This window comes from Taudactylus pleione, unplaced genomic scaffold (genome assembly GCF_031769625.1).
Source record: "Taudactylus pleione unplaced genomic scaffold, aTauple2 ptg000123l, whole genome shotgun sequence".
In the NCBI taxonomy this organism is placed as follows: Eukaryota; Metazoa; Chordata; class Amphibia; order Anura; family Myobatrachidae; genus Taudactylus; species Taudactylus pleione.
The window spans coordinates 1,397,347-1,416,071 of NW_028284525.1; positions in this window are offsets into that span (position 1 = coordinate 1,397,347).

Below are 18,725 nucleotides of genomic sequence, written 5' to 3' on the forward strand. Positions count from 1 at the left end.
ACACCCCCATGGGGAACGTATAACCCGACACCCCAATGGGGAACGTATAACCCGACACCCCAATGGGGAATGTATAACCCGACACCCCAATGGGGAACGTGTGACCCGACACGCCAATGGGGAACGTGTGACCCGACACCCCAATGGGGAACGTATAACCCTGCAACCCAATGGGGAACGTATAACCCGACACCCCAATGGGGAATGTATAACCTGACACCCCAATGGGGAATGTATGACCCGACTCCTCAATGGGGAATGTATAACCCGACACCGAAATAGGGAATGTATAACCCGACAACCCAATGGGGAATGTATAACCCGACACCCCAATGGGGAATGTATAACCTGACACCCCAATGGGGAATGTATGACCCGACTCCCCAATGGGGAATGTATAACCCGACACCGAAATAGGGAATGTATAACCCAACACCCCAATGGGAAATGTATAACCCGACAACCCAATGGGGAATGTATAACCTGACACCCCAATGGAGAATATATAACCCAACACCCCAATGGGGAATGTATAACCCAACACCCCAATGGGGAATGTATAACCTAACACCCCAATGGGGAATGTATAACCCGACAACCCAATGGGGAATATATAACCTGACACCCCAATGGGGAATGTATAACCCGACACCCCAATGGGGAATGTGTAACCCGACAACCCAATGGGGAATGTATAACCTGACACCCCAATGGGGAATGTATAACCTGACACCCCAATGGGGAATGTATGACCCGACTCCCCAATGGGGAATGTATAACCCGACAACCCAATGGGGAATGTATAACCCAACACCCCAATGGGGAATATATAACCCAACACCCCAATGTGGAATGTGTAACCCGACACCCCGATGGGTAATGTGTAACCCGACACCCCGATGGGTAATGTGTAACCCGACACCCCGATGGGCAATGTATAACCCGACACCCCGATGGGTAATGTGTAACCCGACACCCCGATGGGGAACGTGTAACCCGACACCGCAATGGGGAACGTATGACCCGACACCCCCATGGGGAACGTATAACCCGACACCCCAATGGGGAATGTATAACCCGACACCCCAATGGGGAATGTGTGACACAACACGCCAATGGGGAACGTGTGACCCGACACCCCAATGGGGAATGTTTAATCCGACACCCCAATAGGGAACTTACGTAGAATGGCCACCTCTGTCTGTTTGTGAGGCCGGTAACGCTGCATTGGCAGTCGCAAACACTGGCCTAGGTACTACCAGAAATGGTATGCACCCGTTTTCTGAAAATACAGGAAACGCTGCCCAGACCCTGCCCCTGAATGGGCGCAGTATGTGACTCATGCTGGGGCTTAGCTGGGGCTGCGTCCCCCATCACAGTCAGTGATCGGCACATGTGCAGTACAGATCCTGCGTATGCGCCGATTAAACATCGGAGTTGTGCGCAAACCATGTGATTCATGTGCAGAGGAGAGGGGGAGCTGGTGGTACATGGCGTAGGGAGCACACACAGTGTATGCCAGGAGGTGCCTGTATGGTGGGCTACAGATAACCCCTTATTTCCTCTGTTAGAATAAAGGAGCATAGGAAGACAATGTGATAGGGACCCATCTCCGGTAATACAGACCAGCCTGTGCAATCCTTAATTGTTTTACTCATATTCCAATTATACTAAATGTTTTGTGAGTTTTCTGTGAGTGTTTTTACTATAATACAGCTGTTGTGGGTACGTGTGTGATTGTATGTCAGCAATGATAGTTGAGGACTATTAATCATTACTAGAATGCTAATTACTCAAGTAGTGACTTAATGCAGCCAACTAACCAGCTGGAGCAGGTCCTTAGTGTACACTGAAAACAGAAAAGGGGAATTACTTCCCTAACTGGCTGTATAACGTATCCAAGGCCCAGACAATCAAATGGTACAGTGCCAAATACATAAAACTGAATTCTATATGCAAATGTACCCCAACACCCCAGTGGGGAATGTATAACCCAACACCCCAATGGGGAATGTATAACCCGACAACCCAATGGGGAATGTATAACCTGACACCCCAATGGGGAATGTATAACCTGACACCCCGATGGGGAATGTATAACCTGACACCCCAATGGGGAATGTATAACCCGACACCCCAATGGGGAATGTATAACCCAACACCCCAATGGGGAATGTATAACCCAACACCCCAATAGGGAATGTATGAATATATGACCCGACACCCCAATGGGGAATGTATAACCTGATACCCCAATGGGGAATGTATAACCCAACACCCCAATGGGGAATGTATAACCCAACACCCCAATAGGGAATGTATGAATGTATGACCCGACACCCCAATGGGGAATGTATGACCCGACACCGAAATAGGGAATGTATAACCCAACACCCCAATGGGGAATGTATAACCCGACAACCCAATGGGGAATGTATAACCTGACACCCCAATGGGGAATCTATAACCCAACACCCCAATGGGGAATGTATAACCCAACACCCCAATAGGGAATGTATGAATGTATGACCCGACACCCCAATGGGGAATGTATGACCCAACACCCCAATGGGGAATGTATAACCCGGCACCGAAATAGGGAATGAATGTATAACCCAACACCCCAATGGGGAATGTATAACCCGGCACCGAAATAGGGAATGTATAACCCAACACCCCAATGGGGAATGTGTAACCCGACACCGAAATGGGGAACGTATAACCCGACACCCCAATGGGGAATGTATAACCCAACACCCCAATAGGGAATGTATGAATGTATAACCCGACACCCCAATGGGGAACGTGTAACCCGACACCCCATTGGGGAACGTGTAACCCGACACCCTAATAGGGAACGTGTAACCCGACACCCCAATGGGGAATGTGTAATGCGACACACCAATGGGGAATGTGTAACGCGACACCCCAATGGGGAATGTGTGACCCGACACCCTAATTGGGAACGTATAACCCGACACACCAATGGGGAATGTGTAACCTGACACCCCAATGGGGAATGTGTAACCTGATACCCCAATGGGGAATGTGTAACGCGACACACCAATGGGGAATGTATAACCCAACACCTCAAGGTGGAACGTGTAACCTGACACCCCAATGGGGAATGTGTAACCCGACACCCCAATGGGGAATGTGTAACCCGACACACCAATGGGGAATGTATAACCCGACACACCAATGGGGAATGTGTAACCTGACACCCCAATAGGGAATGTATGAATGTATGACCCGACACCCCAATGGGGAATGTATAACCTGATACCCCAATGGGGAATGTATAACCTGACACCCCAATGGGGAATGTGTAACGCGACACACCAATGGGGAATGTGTAACCCGACACCCCAATGGGGAATGTGTAACCCGACACCCCAATGGGGAACGTGTAACCCGACACACCAATGGGGAATGTGTAACTTGACACCCCAATGGGGAATGTGTAACCTCACACCCCAATGGGGAACGTGTACCCCTCGCTGTACCAGGCATTAGACCTGTGGTAGGCAACGTGCGGGACTCCAACTGCTGTGGAATTTCACATCCCAACATGTCTTGCCACAGTTTTAGCATATTCTAACAGCAGGGCATGCTGTGATGTGTAGTTCCACAGCAGCTGGAGTGCCACATGTTGCCTATTCCTATGCTAGACCATTATTTCCATCAGACTCGGATAGAGGCCTATATTTCAGAAATTGGGGCGGCCTGCGTTCCCGGAAATGGGGGGTGTCATCCCCGTTTTCCAGGAGTGGCAAGGCGAAGATTTGTGTCCATGAACACAGACCTCCCAGACTCGGAGGATGAAAGGACCCGACCAGCCTGTGGTTATCTTCAGCTTACGCAGCCTGACCATAGATGGGATGACACATGCATCTCCTTGTGCGCATTATTGCAGGACGGAATTGCAGCCGCTTGTGTGCATTACTGCAGGACGGAATTGCAGCCGCTTGTGGGCATTACTGCAGGACGGAATTGCAGCCGCTTCTGTGCAATATTGCAGGACGGAATTACAGCCCCTTGTGTGCATTATTGCAGGACAGAATTGCAGCCGCTTGTGGGAATTATTGCAGGACGGAATTGCAGCCGCTTGTTCGCATTATTGCAGGACGGAATTGCAGCCGCTTGTGTGCATTACTGAAGGACGGAATTGCAGCCGCTTGTGCGCATTACTGCAGGACGGAATTGCAGCCGCTTGTGTGCATTATTGCAGGACGGAATTGCAGCCGCTTGTGCGCATTACTGCAGAACGGAATTGCAGCCGCTTGTGCGCATTACTGCAGGACGGAATTGCAGCCGCTTGTGCGCATTACAGCATTACTGCAGGACGGAATTGCAGCCGCTTCTGTGCAATATTGCAGGACGGAATTACAGCCCCTTGTGTGCATTATTGCAGGACAGAATTGCAGCCGCTTGTGGGAATTATTGCAGGACGGAATTGCAGCCGCTTGTTCGCATTATTGCAGGACGGAATTGCAGCCGCTTGTGTGCATTACTGAAGGACGGAATTGCAGCCGCTTGTGCGCATTACTGCAGGACGGAATTGCAGCCGCTTGTGTGCATTATTGCAGGACGGAATTGCAGCCGCTTGTGCGCATTACTGCAGGACGGAATTGCAGCCGCTTGTGCGCATTACTGCAGGACGGAATTGCAGCCGCTTGTGCGCATTACAGCAGGACGGAATTGCAGCTGCTTGTGTGCATTACTGCAGGACGGAATTGCAGCTGCTTGTGGGCATTATTGCAGGACGGAATTGCAGCCGCTTGTGTGCATTATTGCAGGACGGAATTGCAGCCGCTTGTGTGCATTATGGCAGGACGGAATTGCAGCCGCTTGTGTGCATTATTGCACGACGGAATTGCAGCGGCTTGTGGGCATTATTGCAGGACGGAATTGCAGCCGCTTGTGTGCATTATTGCACGACGGAATTGCAGCCGCTTGTGTGCATTACTGGAGGACGGAATTGCAGCCTCTTGTGTGCATTATTGCAGGACGGAATTGCAGCCGCTTGTGTGCATTATTGCAGGACGGAATTGCAGCCGCTTGTGTGCATTACTGCAGGACGGAATTGCAGCCTCTTGTGTGCATTACTGCAGGACGGAATTGCAGCCGCTTGTGTGCATTACTGCAGGACGGAATTGCAGCCGCTTGTGTGCATTATTGCAGGACGGAATTGCAGCCTCTTGTGTGCATTACTGCAGAACGGAATTGCAGCCGCTTGTGTGCATTATTGCAGGACGGAATTGCAGCCGCTTGTGTGCATTTTTGCAGGACGGAATTGCAGCCGCTTGTGTGCATTATTGCAGGACGGAATTGCAGCCCCTTGTGTTCATTATTGCAGGACGGAATTGCAGCCGCTTGTGGGCATTACTGCAGGACGGAATTGCAGCCGCTTGTGTGCATTACTGCTGGACGGAATTGCAGCGTCTTGTGTGCATTACTGCAGGACGGAATTGCAGCCACTTGTGTGCATTATTGCAGCCGCTTGTGTGCATTACTGCAGGACGGAATTGCAGCCGCTTGTGTGCATTAGTGCAGGGCGGAATTGCAGCCGCTTGTGTGCATTACTGCAGGACGGAATTGCAGCCGCTTGTGTGCATTATTGCAGGACGGAATTGCAGCCGCTTGTGTGCATTATTGCAGGACGGAATTGCAGCCGCTTGTGTGCATTATTGCAGGACGGAATTGCAGCCGCTTGTGTGCATTATTGCAGGACGGAATTGCAGCTGCTTGTGTGCATTTTTGCAGGACGGAATTGCAGCCGCTTGTGGGCATTATTGCAGTACGGAATTGCAGCCGCTTGTGGGCATTATTGCAGGACGGAATTGCAGCCCCTTGTGTGCATTACTGCTGGACGGAATTGCAGCCCCTTGTGTGCATTACTGCAGGACGGAATTGCAGCCCCTTGTGTGCATTACTGCTGGACGGAATTGCAGCCTCTTGTGTGCATTACTGCAGGACGGAATTGCAGCCACTTGTGTGCATTACAGCAGGACGGAATTGCAGCCACTTGTGTGCATTACTGCAGGACGGAATTGCTGCCACTTGTGTGCATTATTGCAGGATGGAATTGCAGCCTCTTGTGTGCATTATTGCAGGACGGAATTGCAGCCGCTTGTGGGCATTATTGCAGGACGGAATTGCAGCTGCTTGTGGGCATTATTGCAGGACGGAATTGCAGCCGCTTGTGGGCATTATTGCAGGACGGAATTGCAGCCGCTTGTGCGCATTATTGCAGCCGCTTGTGTGCATTACTGCAGGACGGAATTGCAGCCGCTTGTGTGCATTATTGCAGGACGGAATTGCAGCCGCTTGTGTGCATTAGTGCAGGGCGGAATTGCAGCCGCTTGTGTGCATTACTGCAGGACGGAATTGCAGCCGCTTGTGTGCATTATTGCAGGACGGAATTGCAGCCTCTTGTGTGCATTATTGCTGGACGGAATTGCAGCCCTTTGTGTGCATTATTGCAGGACGGAATTGCAGCCGCTTGTGGGCATTATTGCAGTACGGAATTGCAGCCGCTTGTGGGCATTATTGCAGGGCGGAATTGCAGCCGCTTGTGTGCATTATTGCAGGACGGAATTGCAGCCGCTTGTGTGCATTATTGCAGGACGGAATTGCAGCCGCTGCTCATTCAGCCCCTAGAAGAGAAGAAAACTGCCCCAGAATAATCACCTCTTTCTGCTTTTATCAGACCTGATTCAGAGATTTGCGCTATTGCTGCCTCAGCTGTGATTTCTTTTAGCTGAGGATGTGCGAAAATATGGTAATGAAGCAGCCGCTGGGACTTGTAATGAGACGCCCACCGGAGACATCACAGCTATACCCAACTGCGCACACATACGTTGCATCGGACACACATCTTACAGACATCAACTCTATGAGTGAGTCTATGGTCAGTCAGAATGGGCGACGTAATTGAGACGCCGGAGCTATGTTTCGTGAGTACGCGTTTGCAGATGCAGGATATGATACGCCCTTGTAACGGTGAAGATGCGCGTGTACCCAGTGCATCCCCCAATCGCTCCCTGCCTGTCGATCACACGGCATATACAGACTAGCAGTGTGCGAGTGCGGTAATGTAATGACGCATGTACTGTGCAACTCTGAATCAGGCCCTACGTACCCCAAAGTAAACCACAGAGGTGAATGCGTTGTTATCCTGGCTCTAAGTTCTGAGAAATGCAAAGAAGGAGCAGAACGTGAGATTCTGGACCTCATTCAGAGTCAGTTGTAAGCGGCCGCTCGGTCCTACGCCTAATGACCGATAAACTGAAAAAGGAAGCAATCGCACGGCCGGTCGGTCGCAACCAAAGTGACGCCCATACGTGAACAATGCATCTCCTCTAGCTAGCGAGAGATAGCAGCTAGCGATCGAGCCGATCGTTGTCAGTCGCTGTATGTTAATTTACTTCTGATGGTTGCGGACGCTTGTGTTGTGTTGTGTGCAAATGACATAAAAAATTAATAAAAAAACGCATAGAATAAGCCGTCCCCATTAAATATATTTATTCTTATTATTCGCTAATGCAAACGCAGCTGAATCAATTACAAGCCAATTAGCAGTGTTATTAGCTTCAACAAACGATTATTAGCTGCTTGCATTGTGTGGCTCAAAATAGAAACATCAAACATAACATCAGTCACATTCGATAGTATCGATTGTACTCTGGGGCTTGACAGAGCTCATACGCAACCTCAAGCTGTACGATCAGCCAGGCCTCTAACCTGCTCGCAGAGTGACGTTTTACTACTTCCGGCCTTCTATGTCGGTCGTAGCAGGTAATTTATGTACGCCCCTAAAACGCCCTCAAAATGCTGAGGCACGCCAGTGTTTTCAGGCCACCACCCCCGTCAACACCCACAAACGCTCTTTCATGTCAATCAACTCTCAGAAGCCACTTCCGGCTCGTAAGCCGTACGATCTACAGCACTTTGTATCGCAAAGCCTCGTACGCACATGCGCACAACTAACCGTGCGCATGCATGGTTTGGAAACATGCGTGCAACTGAGCGGCCGCTTACGACCGACTCTGAATGAGGTCCTCTGTCACTGGAATTGTAATACCCCGCTATGCAAGGTATTATGCCTAACAGTGTGTGGACAATTCCCAGCAGTCTCTGCAGCTGGTCAGGAGCAGGTCACATGACCAGTGTCAGGCAGGTGACAGTTGGAAGGGAGCGACAGTTGGCAGTGGCAGCTCCATTAGGCGGCATAAACGGCTGGAGCTTCACGCTGCCTTGTTACCTGAAGGCAGAGCAGATCATAGCGGCAGGGCGTCTTTGGAGCGGCATCAGGGGCTGTCAGCATCTTCCCTCTTCGTAGATCGAGAGCCAGAGGCATTTCCAGAGGCACGGACTGGGTGGAACGGACAATCCAATGCAGGGGCTGAAGGAGAAAGAGAGGCTGCGTGTCAGAGACAGCCAGAGGGGTAAGAGGAAACACCAACCTCTCGGGGGAAAGCCCCTCAGGCAGCATACAAACTTCATCCCTTCAGCTAGAATAAGAGACGTCCTTCCAGAAACAAGAGACAGCACCAGAAAGAGCCCTATTGTTCAGATCATCTGCAGAACACTCATCTACAGATAACTTAAAGAAGACAGATAGAGATTAAGCTACTGGGATCCCTCAGGAGAGTGATATATAGTATAATAGGAGTGTGTGCCATAGCTGCCGGATGTAACAGACGCTGAGGAGTCACAGTAAAGAGTCCTGTCAGTATAGTGGACTTCTGCTAAATACAGTCCCCACCGCAGCTGGAGAAGACAGCGGCAAATTAATACACTTGATAAACTACAAAGCTGCAACATAGTGACAGTACAGGGATCTTGCTAAAAGTTGCTACTGTAGCCTTTTCCTTGGAGACGAGTGTTACTAATCCCTCCTGCCAGTAGAAATATTCAGCAAAAACAAGTCGGTTATATCCAGGAAAGGAGTCTAAGCTGCCAGTGATCACTAACTTTTACATTACACTAAACCCGGGCAACATTCTGTGCACCCTCTGGGCCTTTAGCGCTAAACTGGTTTATAAAACTCAGGACCTCATTCAGAGGCGCTCGCAAAATGCCAGCGCTCGCTCTGAATGAGGGCGGCCGCATGTATTTTCTGTCAATGTGATGTATTAGGGATACTAACCTTTCACCATCTGCAGTGTTCCTATTGAATACTGCGATTCTAATGGTGCATACACACGGTCAGACTTGCTAGATCAACGATGAACGATTTGAACGATTTTACCACCTATATCATTAACTATGAACGATTTCTGTCAGTATTTAAATGTCGATGTCAGATATCGTTATACAACATGCAGGAACGCACATCGTTGGTCGATTCATGCCCAACATGTCAAAGATATGAACGATTTTTTTTTTAAATCGTTTATTAGTTTTATAGGACTAGATATATAAAACAGTATTACATCTCGATGAACAATAGAATATAGAGATAAACAATTAGTCTCTAATACATAACAATTGTACATATGAAAAAATATAATAGACAACAGAAAGAGAAGTTCTTCCGTGTTATAATAATTGAAGATAACATCCTCATAAATTGCAATAAAACTATAGTATAACAACCGTGATATAATAAAAGAAAAAGGTAAAGAGATGAAGGAGAAAAAAAGGGAGAATATGGGGAAGGTTGAAAATATATAAGTATAAATATAAGTATAAATATAAGCGAGCCGAGGGGACAGAATAATACCGGGATAAAAAAAAAAAGATAAATAAATAAATAAATCAAATAAAAAATAATGAATAAATAAAAAAATAAAAAAATAATGAGACCGGGTCAAAATTATGAATCATACTTCACGTGAGGCCAGGAAGGGTAACCGCATGGAGGGAGTACCAGGAGGACCAAATAGAACCTCTCCACTGAGTTATTCAAAAGACTGGTAGTGTACTCCATTTTAGATATAAACCAAATCCTATTCAAAAGTTCTTGACGAGTTGGAGTATCAGGTTTTTTCCAGATACGTGCTATCTGATATTTGGCCGCACATGAGATATGAACAATCAATTTGTTCGTATTTTTAGAAACCTGGTCTACTGGAGCACATAGTAACAGGTTGGCAGGTGATAGAGAGAAAGGCACATTAACTACTGATGATATAAGGGTACGGACCATGTTCCAGAATGGAATAATTTTTGGACATGTCCACCAAGTATGATAAAATGTACCAATGTGGCCGCATTGTCTCCAACACAGGTCAGAAGTGTTAGGGAACATTTAATGAAGGCGCTCAGGGACTAGATACCATCTGGTAAAAACTTTTTATGAGTTTTCTTTGATAGCTACACTAAGAGAACATTTGGAGATAGCGAGATGTATTATTTCCCAAGTATCATCTCCCAGTGGTTGTCCCAGGTCTGCTTCCCATGCGAGTTCGTGTATAGAAAGTGAGGGGGACTCCAATACCAAAACAGAATGGTAGAGAAAGGATATAGTGCCCCTATCAGTGGGTCGGTATATACACAGTTTTTCTATTGGGGACGGTGTACGAGACTGGGGGGTAGAAAGTGCTGACGTAGCAAAGTGTTGGAGTTGTAGATATTGGTAGTGAGAGGAGTCAGGGATGTTATATGTCTGCTGAAAATCACCAAAGTTTGGTGGAATAAATTGTCCTATAATATGACGGATGCGTGTGATACCTGCTGCAGACCAGATAGATGCCACAGCAGATGAGAGCCCTGGTGTAAAGGAAGGATTGTGCCACAGGGGAGTCTGAAGAGAAGGGTACTTGGAAAGAGCAAATTTTTTATTAAGAGTGTCCCATGTAGAGAGTGTTAAAGCTACTGCCGGGGTTGAAAGTACGGACCTAGGTCGGTGTTTACGTGGTAACCAGGGTAAGTATGAAATTAAGTCCACCCCCACCAGAGCTCCCTCTAGATCTACCCATCGTTTAGTGAAAATAGGGGCATGCCAAGCCACCATTTGGCTCAAACGAGAGGCATTATAGTACCGTAGGAGCATCGGTAATCCTAGTCCTCCATTCGATCATCGTCTAGCCAAGACTTCCCTTCTTATTCAAGGCTTTTTATAATTCCAGACAAAATTACAATATAAAGATTGAAGCTGATAAAGAACTCTGGTCGGTACTGCGACCGGGAGCGTCTGAAACAAATACAACAACTTAGGTAAAACGTTCATTTTAATAGCGTTTATACGGCCAATCCATGATATAAAGTAGGTCTTCCACTGTAGTAAGCCATGTTCAATAGACCTAAACAGTGGAGGATAGTTAGCCTGATACAAACGATCATATGTTTTGGTAATATTAACCCCAAGATATGACAAGGAGTCTTTTCTCCAATTGAATTCAAAATTCAGCTGCAGCAGTTGCCTCAGAGATCTCGGGAGATGAAGAGGAAGAGCTTCCGATTTGCTATTGTTAATTTTGTAGCCTGATAAATCTCCATAGATAGATAGTTCATGAAACAAATTTGGTAATGAGATAAGTGGTTTAGTCAAGTTAAGAAGGATATCGTCTGCGAATAATGAGAGAGTATATTGAGAGGACCCAACAGTCACACCAGTAATATCGGGATTTATACGTATCCTTCTAGCAAGTGGTTCTATAATCAGTGCAAAAATAAGAGGCAGCAATGGGCACCCTTGCCGTGTTCCATTGGTTATGGTGAATGGGTCTGAAAGCAATCCCCCAGCAAGAACAGAAACAGTAGGGTTATAATATAGGGCTTTAATGGCTTGTAAGAATTTACCTCTAAAACCAAAGGCGGAGAGTGTGTGCATCATAAATGGCCAGGCGACCCTATCAAAGGCCTTCTCCGCGTCCAGGGCAAGCACAAGAGAGGGAAGTTGGTGTGTGTTAATATAGTGAATAATATCCACTGTTCGTCTGGTGTTATCCAGCGCTTGCCTGGACGGGACAAAGCCCACCTGATCAGGGTGAATAAGGTCGGGTAATATGGGGTTAAGCCTAGTTGCAAGTATTTTTGCAAAAATGTTTAAGTCGGCGTTAAGTAGTGATATGGGTCGGTAATTAGAAGCAATGAGAGGATCCTTATTTGGTTTGGGAATAACTGTGATGGTAGCTTTAGTAGTAGATGGGTGAAAGGTTTCACCGTCTAAAATTTGATTAAACATCTTAGGATATGAACAATTTTTACAATAGTTATCGTTCATTTCTTTAAGAATATCTGACCGTGTGTCTGCAGCATTAGTGAAGCTGCTCCTGTGAAATAAAACAAAGATCGTTACCAGGGCGTCTATTTATAACGAAAGGGTTAGAAAATATAATGTTTTATGTTTGAAAATGCTGAATGAATCCCAATTTATTCTGATGTTTTCTGTAAGTAAAACAGACATACAGGCTGCTCCAGATTGTACATTGTATGTATATGTATATTATAATGTAAGTGCCCTATTCCTTACCTCTAATGCAGAACCTTGATCTATACATCTCTCTAGTTACGCCAATTGCTATGGGGTTATCACAGAATGTCACAGGGAAATGTCCCATTTAGCCTATAAATTCAGATTTCAGTATGATTATCATGGTGCCTCAGTGCCCAGATTGTGGATAGCAGAAAGTAGCTGTGTGTCCCCCCTTTGTATTATGGTCCAGGAATGTTGTGTAAAGAATATATACCCAGAATATATGGATAAACTGCTTCCCAATTTGGTCAGCAATACTGCTACAGTAATGAGGTCATGAGTTCAGTTTCCTATCTGTGTGGAGGTTGTATGTTCTCCTTGTGTTTGTGGTGGTTTCCTCTTGAGACTTCGGTTTCCACCAACACTGCAAAAACATACCGGTAGGTTAATTGACTGCTGATACTGTGTACTGTATGTGTGTATGTGTGTGCTGTATATGTGTGTGTACTGTATGTGTATACTGTATATGTGTGTGTGTACTATATGTGTGTACTATATGTATGTACTGTATGTGTGTATGTGTGTGCTATATATGTGTGTACAGTATGTGTGTATGTGTGTGCTGTATATGTGTGTGTACTATATGTGTGTACTGTATATGTACAGTATGTGTGTGTACTGTATATGTGCACTATATGTATGTACTGTATGTGTGTATGTGTGTGCTATATATGTGTGTGTACTGTATGTGTATACTGTATATGTGTGTGTGTACTATATGTGTGTACTGTATATGTACAGTATGTGTGTGTACTGTATATGTGCACTATATGTATGTACTGTATGTGTGTATGTGTGTGCTGTATATGTGTGTACATTATGGGTGCATGTACTGTATATGTATGTGTGTACAGTATGTGTGTGTAGTGTGTGTGTACTGTATATGTGTGTACTGTATGTGTGTATATGTGTGTGTACTGTATGTATATACTGTATGTGTGTGTACTGTATGTGTATACTGTATATGTATGTGTGTACAGTATGTGTGTGTACTGTATGTGTATACTGTATATGTGTGTACTGTATGTGTATACTGTATAGGTATGTGTGTACAGTATGTGTGTATACTGTATATGTGTGTGTACTGTATGTGTATACTGTATATGTATGTGTACAGTATGTGTGTGTACTGTATGTGTATACTGTATATGTGTGTACTGTATGTGTATACTGTATATGTATGTGTGTACAGTATATGTGTATACTGTATATGTGTGTGTACTGTATATGTATGTGTATACTGTATATGTATGTGTACAGTATGTGTGTGTACTGTATGTGTATACTGTATATGTGTGTGTACTGTATGTGTATACTGTATATGTATGTGTGTACAGTATATGTGTGTGTACATTATGGGATCATGTACTGTATATATATGTGTGTACTGTATGTGTATACTGTATATGTGTGTGTACATTATGGGTGCATGTACTGTATATGTATGTGTGTACTGTATGTGTGTACTGTATGTGTATACTGTATATGTGTGTGTACATTATGGGTGCATGTACTGTATATGTATGTGTGTACTGTATGTGTGTACTGTATGTGTATACTGTATATGTGTGTGTACATTATGGGTGTATGTACTGTATATGTATGTGTATACTGTATATGTGTGTGTACTGTATGTGTATACTGTATATGTGTGTGTACATAATGGGTGTGTGTACTGTATATGTATGTGTGTACAGTATGTGTGCATTGTATGTGTATACTGTATGTGTGTGTACATGATGAGTGCATGTACTGTATATGTATGTGTGTAATGTATGTGTGTACAGCATGTGTGTATTGTATGTGTATACTGTATATGTGTGTGTACATTATGGGTGCATGTACTGTATATGTATGTATGTATGTACTGCAGGTGTGTACAGTATGTGTGTACTGTATGTGTATACCGTATATGTGTATGTACATTATAGGTGCATGTACTGTATATGTATGTGTGTACTGTATGTGTGTGTACTGTATGTGTGTACTGTATATGTGTACAGTATGTGTGTATGTGTGTGTACAGTATGTGTGTATGTGTGTGTACTGTATATGTGTATACTGTATGTGTGTGTACATAATGTGTGTGTGTACTGTATGTGTGTACAGTATGTGTGTACTGTATGTGTGTCTGTGTACAGTATGTGTATACTGTATATGTATGTGTGTACAGTATATGTGTGTACTGTATGTGTATACTGTATATGTGTGTGTACTGTATATGTATACTGTATATCTATGTGTGTACAGTATATGTGTGTGTACTGTATGTGTATACTGTATATGTGTGTGTACATTATGGGTGTGTGTACTGTATATGTATGTGTGTACAGTATGTGTGCATTGTATGTGTATACTGTATATGTGTGTGTACATTATGAGTGCATGTACTGTATATGTATGTGTGTAATGTATGTGTGTACAGCATGTGTGTATTGTATGTGTATACTGTATATGTGTGTGTACATTATGGGTGCATGTACTGTATATGTATGTATGTATGTATGTACTGCAGGTGTGTACAGTATGTGTGTACTGTATGTGTATACTGTATATGTGTGTGTATTGTATGTGTATACTGTATATGTGTGTGTACATTATGGGTGCATGTACTGTATATGTATGTGTGTACTGTATGTGTGTATCGTATGTGTCTATACTGTATATGTGTGTGTACATTATGGGTGCATGTACTGTATATGTATGTGTGTGCACTGTATATGTGTACAGTATGTGTGTATGTGTGTGTACTGTATATGTGTATACTGTATATGTGTGTGTACATTATGGGTGTATGTGTGTATACTGTATATGTGTGTGTGTACTGTATGTGTGTGTACATTATGTGTGTACTGTATGTGTGTGTGTGTACTGTATGTGTGTGCAGTATGTGTGTATGTGTGTACTGTATATGTGTGTGTACAGTATGTGTGTACTGTATGTGTGTGTGTACTGTATATTAGTGTGTACATTATGGGTGCATGTACTGTATATGTGTGTGTATAGAATGGGTGAGTGTACTGTATATGTGTGTGTATAGTATGGGTGCATGTACTGTATATGTGTTTGTGTACTGTATATGTGTACTGTATATGTGTGTACAGTATGGGTGCGTGTACTGTATATGTGCTTGTACAGTATGGGTGCATGTACTGTATGTGTGTACTGTATGTGTCTGTGTACTGTATGTGTGTACTGTATGCAGGTACTGTATATGTCTGTGTACAGAATGGATGTGTGTACTGTATATATATATGTGTGTGTACTGTATATGTGTGTGTACTGTATATATGTGTGTGTACAGAATGGATGTGTGTACTGTATATGTGTGTACAGAATGGATATGTGTACTGTACATGTGTGTACAGAATGGATATGTGTACTGTACGTGTGTACAGTATGGGTGCGTGTACTGTATATGTGTGTGCACTGTATATGTGTGCATGTACTGTATGTGTGCATGTACTGTGTATGTGTGTGTACAGAATGGATATGTGTACTGTACGTGTGTGTACAGTATGGGTGCGTGTACTGTATGTGTGTGTGTACTGTATATGTGTGTGTACAGTATATGTGCATGTACAGTATGTGTGGGACTGTATATATATATATGTACAGTATGAGTGCGTGTACTGTATATGTGTGTGTACTGTATATGTGTGTGTACTGTATACGTGTGGGTACCATATGTGTGTACTGTATGTACAGTATGGGTGCTTGTACTGGATTGAGAATATAAGGGCTGATTAAGTATTGCACGCTAGTTTCGGGGCGGTGCGGGGGCATCCGGTGTTCCCGGAAATGGCGCGTGTTGCCTGTTTCCTGAGATGCAGTTTCCTGGCCTCGCAAACCGGTCAGCCTGAGTAAGCAGAGGCTTCCTCAGCTGCCCGGCACCGTCCACCATCATGACCTCTGTCGCTGTGCTGGGATTGCAAATGCAGCAGGGGGTGTCATACAGGGGGATGTCATACAGGGGGATGTCATACAGGGGATGTCATACAGCGGGTGTCATACAGAGGGTGTCATACAGAGGGTGTCATACAGGGGATATCATACAGGGGATATCATACAGGGGATATCGTACTGGAGGTGTCATACAGGGGATGTCAGAGGGGGATGTCATACAGGGGGATGTCATACAGGGGGTGTCATACAGAGGGTGTCATACAGGGGGATGTCATACAGGAGGTGTCATACAGGGGATATCATACAGAGGGTGTCATACAGAGGGTGTCATACAGGGGATGTCATACAGGGGATATCATACAGGAGGTGTCATACAGGGGGTGTCATACAGGGGATGTCAGAGAGGGATGTCATACAGGGGGATGTCATACAGGGGGTGTCATACAGGGGGATGTCATACAGGGGATGTCATACAGAGGTGTCATATAGGGGGATGTCATACAGGGGGTGTCATACAGGGGATATCATACAGGGGATATCTTACAGGGGGTGTCATACAGGGAGTGTCAAACAGGGGATATCATACTGGAGGTGTCATACAGGGGATATCTTACAGGGGGTGTCATACAGGAAGTGTCATACAGGGGATATGTTACAGGGGGTGTCATACAGGGGGTGTCATACAGGAGGTGTCATACAGGGAGTGTCATACAGGGGATATCTTACAGTGGATGTCATACAGGGGGTGTCATACAGGGGAGGTCATACAGGGGAGGTCATACAGGGGGATATCTTACTGGGGGTGTCATGCAGGGGATATCATACACAGGGCATCATACAGGGAGTGTCATACAGGGGATATCATACAGGGGGTGTCATGCAGGGGCTGTCAAACAGGGGGTATCATACAGGGGGTGTCATACATGGGTGTCATACAGGGGGTGTCTTACAGGGGATGTCTTACAGGGGGTGTCTGACAGGGGCTGTCAGACAGGGGGTGTCATACAGGGGGTGCCATACAGGGGATACCATACAGGGGGTGCCATACAGGGGGTGTCATACAGGGGGTATCAGACAGGGGTATCAGACAGAGGGTGTCATACAGGGGATATACAGGGAGTGTCATACAGGGGATATCATACAGGAGATATCGTACTGGAGGTGTCATACAGGGGGATGTCATACAGGGGGATGTCACACAGGGGGTGTCATACAGGGGGATGTCATACAGGGGATGTCATACAGGGGATGTCATACAGGGGGATGTCATACAGGGGATATCATACAGGAGGTGTCATACAGGGGATATCTTACAGGGGGTGTCATACAGGGAGTGTCATACAGGGGATATCATACTGGAGGTGTCATACAGGGGATATCTTACAGGGGGTGTCATACAGGGGGTGTCATACAGGAAGTGTCATACAGGGGATATCTTACAGGGGGTGTCATACAGGGGGTGTCATACAGGAAGTGTCATACAGGGGATATCTTACAGGGGGTGTCATACAGGAGGTGTCATACAGGGAGTGTCATACTGGGGATATCTTACAGTGGATGTCATACAGGGGGTGTCATACAGGGCATGTCATACAGGGGCTGTCATACGGGGGATGTCATACAGGGGGATGTCATACAGGGGATTTCTTACAGGGGGTGTCATGCAGGGGATATCATACACAGGGCATCATACAGGGGGTGTCATACATGGGGTGTCTTACAGGGGATGTTAAACAGGGGGTGTCATGCAGGGGCTGTCAAACAGGGGGTGTCATACAGGGGGTGTCATACATGGATATCATACAGGGGGTGTCTTACAGGGGATGTCTTACAGGGGGTCAGACAGGGGGTGTCAGACAGGGGGTGCCATACAGGGGGTGCCATACAGGGGATGCCATACACGGGGTGCCATACAGGGGATATCATACAGGGGATATCATACAGGGGGTGTCATGCAGGGGCTGTCATGCAGGGGCTGTCAAAAAGGGGGTATCATACAGGGGGTATCATATAGGGGGTGTCATACAGGGGATGTCTTACAGGGGCTGTCAGACAGGGGCTGTCAGACAGGGGGTGTCAGACAGGGGGTGCCCTACAGGGGATACCATACAGGGGGTGCCATACAGGGGGTGTCATACAGGGGATGTCATACAGGGGATATCATACAGGGGTATCATACAGGGGGTGTCATACAAGGGGTATCAGACAGAGGGTGTCAGACAGGGGGTGCCATACAGGGGGTGCCATACAGGGGATGCCATACAGGGGGTGCCATACAGGGGATATCATACAGGGGGATATCATACAGGGGGTGTCATGCAGGGGCTGTCATGCAGGGGCTGTCAAAAAGGGGGTATCATACAGGGGGTATCATACAGGGGGTGTCATACAG